The sequence below is a fragment of the Fragaria vesca genome, linkage group LG5 (genome assembly GCF_000184155.1).
Source record: "Fragaria vesca subsp. vesca linkage group LG5, FraVesHawaii_1.0, whole genome shotgun sequence".
Taxonomy (NCBI): domain Eukaryota; kingdom Viridiplantae; phylum Streptophyta; class Magnoliopsida; order Rosales; family Rosaceae; genus Fragaria; species Fragaria vesca.
This window is the reverse complement of record NC_020495.1, coordinates 27,239,924-27,246,216: the sequence shown is the minus strand read 5'-3', so window position 1 is coordinate 27,246,216 and position 6,293 is coordinate 27,239,924.

Below are 6,293 nucleotides of genomic sequence, written 5' to 3'. Positions count from 1 at the left end.
ACAAATGAAAAGCCTTACTCCTCTATTAAACAAGGCTGCAAAGGAGACATATGCCTTGTGTTCTTGTTTTTCACATACCACAGAAGCTTGTCCAGAACTTCATGGTGATGAGGAAGTCAATATGGTGAATAACTATGGAAGGCCAATGAATAATTTCTCTGGCAATAACTATAATTCGGGTTGGCCACATCCGAATCATTCTTATAGCAACAACAATCACATGCAGATGCCAAGAAATAATCCTCCTATTCAGAATTATCATGGGCCAAGTGAACAAAGAAAACCATCTCTTGAAGAAACTATGCAGCAACTTGCACAAAATTAAATGGAATTTCAAAAGGCCAATGCTCAAACGCTTCAAGCTATTCAAGAGACCAAGAAAGAGCATCAAGTTCAATCTCAAGCTATTTCTAAGTTGGAAGTTCAAGTTGGGCAGATTGCCAATGCTTTGAATGAGAGAGAACATGGGCGTTTCCCTAGCCAACCTCTTGTTAATCTGAGGGGTCAATTTGAGAAGCCTGAGACTATGAAAGTTGTGATCACGTTGAGGAGTAGTGGAAAAAAAGTTGATACCAATGTTCGTGGCTCCAAAGATGTTCAAGAAGAAGAGTAACAAGAAGAGTTCGAAACAAGGATTGGTGATACTGTTGTTATCCCAGTAGCTATTGAATTAGTAGAGAAAGGCTCCGAAACTAGGATAGAAGAGACTGTTTCCATCTCGGGCAGAAAAACTGATCTGAAACCAACAACTTCCAGCGGTCCACTAACGACTTTGAAGCCTCCTACAGAATCGCAATTTGTTCTTAAACCTCCATATCCAAAGCTACTCCCGAAGCCAAAGAAAGATAGTCACTTGTCTGAGATTATGGAATTTTTTTGCAAGGTGCAGATCAATATTCCTTTGCTTGATGCTATTCAACAAAGTCCAGTTTATGCAAAGTTTTTGAAAGATTTATGCACTAACAAAAGGAGATTCAAAGACCATGAGAAAGTGTTGTTCTCTGAAGAGGTCAGTGCAGTGATTCAAATGAGACTCCCTCCAAAGTTGAAGGACCCAGGAAGCTTTACAATACCTTGCACCATTGGTGATCATCACTTTGAGCGTGCTTTGATGGATTTGGGTGCTAGTGTCAACTTGATGCCGTACTTATTGTTTCTGAAATTAAAGCTTGGTGACTTGCAACCGACATCCATGACTTTACAATTTGCAGACCGAAAGGAATTGTGGAAGATGTGTTGGTGAAGGTTGAAAGTTCATATTGCCTGTAGACTTTGTCATTCTTGACATTGAACCAGATGCTTTTGATAGAGCAGAAGTACCTATTATCTTGGGACGTGCATTCAAGGCTACAGTTGATACGGTGATAAGAGTGAAGGATGGTAGTCTATCAATGAAACTTGGTGACATGTCTCGTCTAGGGACGTCTTGACCTGGCTTGACTCGCCTTGGCCTGCCTTGAACCGCCTTGGTCCGCCATGAACCGCCTTGACCCGCCTTGGATCGCTTTGGGCCGCCATGAATCGTCTTGGGCCACCTTGACCCGCCTTGGGCCGTCTCGACCCGTCTAGGCCCGCCTTGACCATCCTCGGCCCATCTAGGCCCACCTAGGGCTGCCTTTACATGCCTTAACCCGTTTAGGGCAGTCAAGAGGCTGCCTTGACATTCCTAGGGTCGCCAAAGGACATCTTGAAAAACCAAGAAGCTGCCATGACTCGCCATGCCTCGTCAAGGGGCTGCCTTTACATGCCTTTACACGCCTTGACTTTCCTAGGCCCGCCTAGAGCCACCTTGACCCGTGTAGGGCCGCTAAGGGCCGCCTTAGGTCGCCATGGCCTATCTTGGCCCGCCTTGACTCTCCTCGGCCCTTCTAGGCCCACCTAGGGCAGCCAAGGGGGAGCGATGACCCACCTATAGCCGCCAAGGGGCTGCCTTTACATGCCTTGACCCCCTAGGGCCGCCAAGCGGACTACCTTGACACGCCCAGGGCTGCCATGGGGACGTCTTGACTTGCTAAGGGGCTGCCATTACACGCCTAGGTCTGTTTTGACCTCCCTAGGGCTTGCCATGACCCGCCTAGGGCCGCCAAGGTTCTGCCATCGGCCTCCATGGGGCTACCTTGACCCGCCTTGGCCAGTCTTGTGCCGCTTTAACCCGCCTTGCGACGCCTTGACCCGCTTTGGGCTGCATTGACCCGCCTTGGCCCGCCTAGGACCGCCTTGACCCGCCTTCTCCAGCCTTGACTCGCCTAGGCCTCCTTGACCTGCCTTAGTCTGCCTTGAACCGCCTTGGGCTGCCTAGGACAAAAAAGAAGCTTCCAGAACTCACCAAGGCGTCAAGATCACGCTGCTAGGCCCGTCTAGGGCTGCTAACAGACCGCCTTAACCTACCCTGACCCGTCTTGGCCCGCATTGACCATCCTCGGCCCTTCAAGGCCTCCAAAGGACCGCCTTAACTCACCTTAACCCGCCTTGGACCGCTTGGGCTGCCTTGACCGGCCATTGACCGCCTTGGCCCGCCTAGAACCGCCTTGGCCCGCCTAGGACTGCCTTGGACTGCCTTGGACTGCCTTGACCTGCCTTGGACTGCCTTGGCCCGCCTAGGACCGCCTTGACCGCCTTGACATGCCTTGGCCCGCCTTGAACCGCCTTGGGTTGCCTAGGGCCACAAAGAAGTCGCTAGGACTCGCCAAGGCGTCGCCATCATGCTCCTAGGCCCGTCTAGAGCCGCTAACGGACAGCCTTAACCCGCCTGGACTCGCCTTGACCATCCTCGACCCTTCAAGGCCTCCAAGGGACTGCCTTAACCTGCATTGGCCCGCCTTAACTCGCCTTGGCCCGTTTTGACCCGCCTTAGACCGCTTTGGGCCGCCTTGACCCGCCTTGGACCGCCTTGGATCGCCTTGACCCGCCTTGGCCCGCCTTGAATTGCTAAGGACCACAAAGAAGACGCCAGGACTCGCCAAGGCGTCGCCATCACCCTTCTAGGCCCGTCTAGGGATTCCAAGGGACCGCCTTGACATGCCTTGGCTCGCCTTAAACCGCCTTGACCCTCCTCTGCCCTTCTAGGCCCACCTAGGATGGCCAAGGGAGCGCCATTACCCACTAATGGCCGCCAAGGGGCTGCCTTTACACATCTTGACCCGTCTAGGGCCGCCAAGAGGCCGCCTTGACCTGCCTTAACCCGCTTTGGCCCGATTTGGATAGCTTTGACCCGCCTTAACCTGTCTTGGCCTGCGTTGAACCGCCTTGGGCCACAAAGAAGCAGCCAGGACTTGCCAAGGCATCGCCATCACCCTCTTAGGCTTGTCTAGGGTCGCCAAGGGACCACCTTAACCCGCCTTGACCCTCCTCGGTCCTTATAGGCCCACCTAGGGCAGCCAAGGGTGCGCTATGACCCACCTAGGGCCGCGAAGGGGCTTCTTTTACATGCCTTGACCTGTCAAGGACTGCTAAGGGGTCGCTTTGACAGGCCTATGGCCGACAAAGGGATGTCTTGACCCGCCAAAGGGTTGCCTTTACAAGCCAAGGTCTGTTTTGACCTCCCTACGGTCGCCATGTGGCTACCTTGACCCGCCCTGACCCGTCTTGACTTGCCTTGACCCGCCTTGACCCGCGTTGACTCACCTTGGCCGCCTTGACTTACCTTGGCTCGCCTTGGACCGCCTTGACCCGCCAAGGGGCTGCCTTTGCACGCTTAGGTCTGTTTTGACCACCCTAGGGTGCCTAGGGCAACCAAGGGGCTGCCTACAGCCGCCTTGAGGCTACCTTGACTCGTCTATGATCGGCTTAATTCGTTTAGGACCGCCAAGTGGGCACCAAGACCCATTTAGAGCCGCTAAGGGGACGCCTTAACCCGTCTAAGGGCTGCCTTGACCCGTCTAAGAGCTTTTTTGTTCCTCCTAGATTCGCCTTGACCTTTCTAGACCCGCCTTTCTAGACCCGCCTAGGGCCAGCAAGAAGCCACCATGACTCGCAAAGGGGTCGCCATGACCCTCCTTGGCCCGTCAAGGTCAACCAAGGGGCCGACTTAACCCACCTTGGCCCGCCTTAGGCCGCCATGACCTGTCTTGGCCCGCTTTGGGTCGCCTTGACTCTTGTCGGCTCTGCAAGGCCCACGTAGGGCAGCCAAGGGGCGCTATGACCCATCTACGGCCGCCAAAGGGCTGCTTTTACACACCTTGACCTGTCTAGGACCGCCAAGAGGTCGCCTTGACATTCTTAGGGCCGCCAATAAGTCGTCTTGACACGCCTAGGGCTGCCAATAGGACGTCTTGACCCACCTAAAGGACTGTCTTTACACGCCAAGGTCTCTTTTAACCTCCCTAGGGCCCACCATGACCCGCCAAGGGGCTGCCTTCGGCCTCCATGTGGCTACCTTGACCCGTCTAGGGCCGTTTTGAGCCGCCTTGAGCCGCCTAAGACCGCCTTGACCCTCCTTGGCCCGCCCTAACCCGCCTTGACTTTTCTTGACCTGCCTTGGGCCGCTTTGACCCGCTTTAACATGTTTTGGCCCGCCTTTACCCGTCTAGTGCCACCAAGAAGCCTCCATAACTTGCCAATCCCCGTCTTGGGCCGCCTTAACCCGCCTTGACCCGTCTTGGGCCGCTTGACCCTTCTCGGCCCTTCTAGACCCACCTAGGGCAGCCTAGGGGGCGTCATGACCTACCTAGGGCCGCCAAGGGGCTACCTTTACACGCCTTGACACGTGTAGGGCCGTTAAGAGGCCGCCTTGACATTCCTAGGGGCGCTAAGGGGGCCGCTTTGACAAGCCTAGGGGTGTTTTTGCCTCCTTAAGGCCCGCCATGACCCGCCTTGGGCCACCAAGGGTTGCCTACGTGCACTAAGGGGCTGCGTTGACACGCTTAGGGGACGTCTTCACCCCCCATAGGGTTGACTTTACACACCTAGGGCTGTTTTGATCTCCCTAGGGCCAGCCTAGGGCCGCCATGGGGCCACCTTGACCCGTCTTGGGTCATCTAGACCCGCCTTAGCCCGTGTTAACCAACTTTGGACTGCCTTAACCAGCCTTGACCTGACTTGTGCAGCCTTGACCCTCTTAGACCCGCCTACGGCTGCCTTGACCCTCCTAGACCTGCTAAGGGGCTGCCTAGGGCCACCATGAGGCCACCTTAACCCGCCCTTGGCCGCCTTTACCGCCTTGGGCCGTCTTGACCCTCGTAGACCCACCTAGGGCCACTAAAGGGTCGCCATGACCCTCCTAGGCCCGTCTAGGGCCTTCATAACCTGTCTTGGCCCACCTTGATCCTCCTCGGCCCACCTAGGACCACCAAGTGGCTGCCTTTACACGCCTTGACCTTCTTAGGTCCGCCAAGGGCCACCTTAGCCCGTCTAGGGATGCCAAGAGGCCGCCATGGGCCACCTTGACCCTCCTCGACCCTACTAGGCCCACCTAGGGCAGCTAAGGATCCATGACCCACCTAAGCCGCCAAGGGACCATCTTGTCATGCCTAGGGCTGCTAAGCGGCCGCCTTGACCCGCTTTGACCCGTCTAAAGCTGCTATGGGGCTACCTTGACCCTCCTTGGCCCTCCTAGGGCCACCAAGGGGCCGCATTGACCCGCCTTGACCATCCTTGACCCGCCTAGGGCCGCTTTGACCCTCTTAGACCCGCCAAGGGACTGCCTACGGCTGCCATGGGGCCACTTTGACCTGCCTTGGGCCACCTTGGCCCATCTATTTCCGCCCTGGGCAGCCATAACCAACCTTGACAAGCCTTGTCCCGCCGCCTTGGCCATCCTTGGCCCACCTTGGGCCTCCTTGACCCGTCTTGGGCCACCAAGACTCCCGTTCACCCGTCCAAGGCCGCCGAGGGGTCGCCTTGACCTGCAAAGGGTTGTCTTGACCCCTCTAAACCAGGCTAAGGCTTCCTAGGGCCACCAAAGGGCCACCATGACTCCCTAAGGGGTCGCCATGACCTTCCTAGGCTAGTCTAAGGCCGCCAAGGAGCCGCCTTGACCCGTCTTGGCCTGCCTTGATCCTCCTCGGCCCACATAGGGCAGCCAAAGGGGAGTCAATGACCCGCCTAGAGCCGCTAAGGGGCTGCCTTTACACGCCTTGTCCCGTCCAGGGTCACCAAGGGGACGTGTTGACACGCCTAGGGCCTCCAAGAAGCCGCCATGACTCGCCAGGGGGTTGCCTTGACACGCCTAGAGCTGCCAAGGGGACATCGTGACCTGCCAAAAGGCTGCCTTTACATGCCTAGGTCTGCCTTGACCCCTTAGGGCCCGCCATGACCCGCCTAGGGCCGCCAAGGGGTTGCCGAGGGCCGCCAAG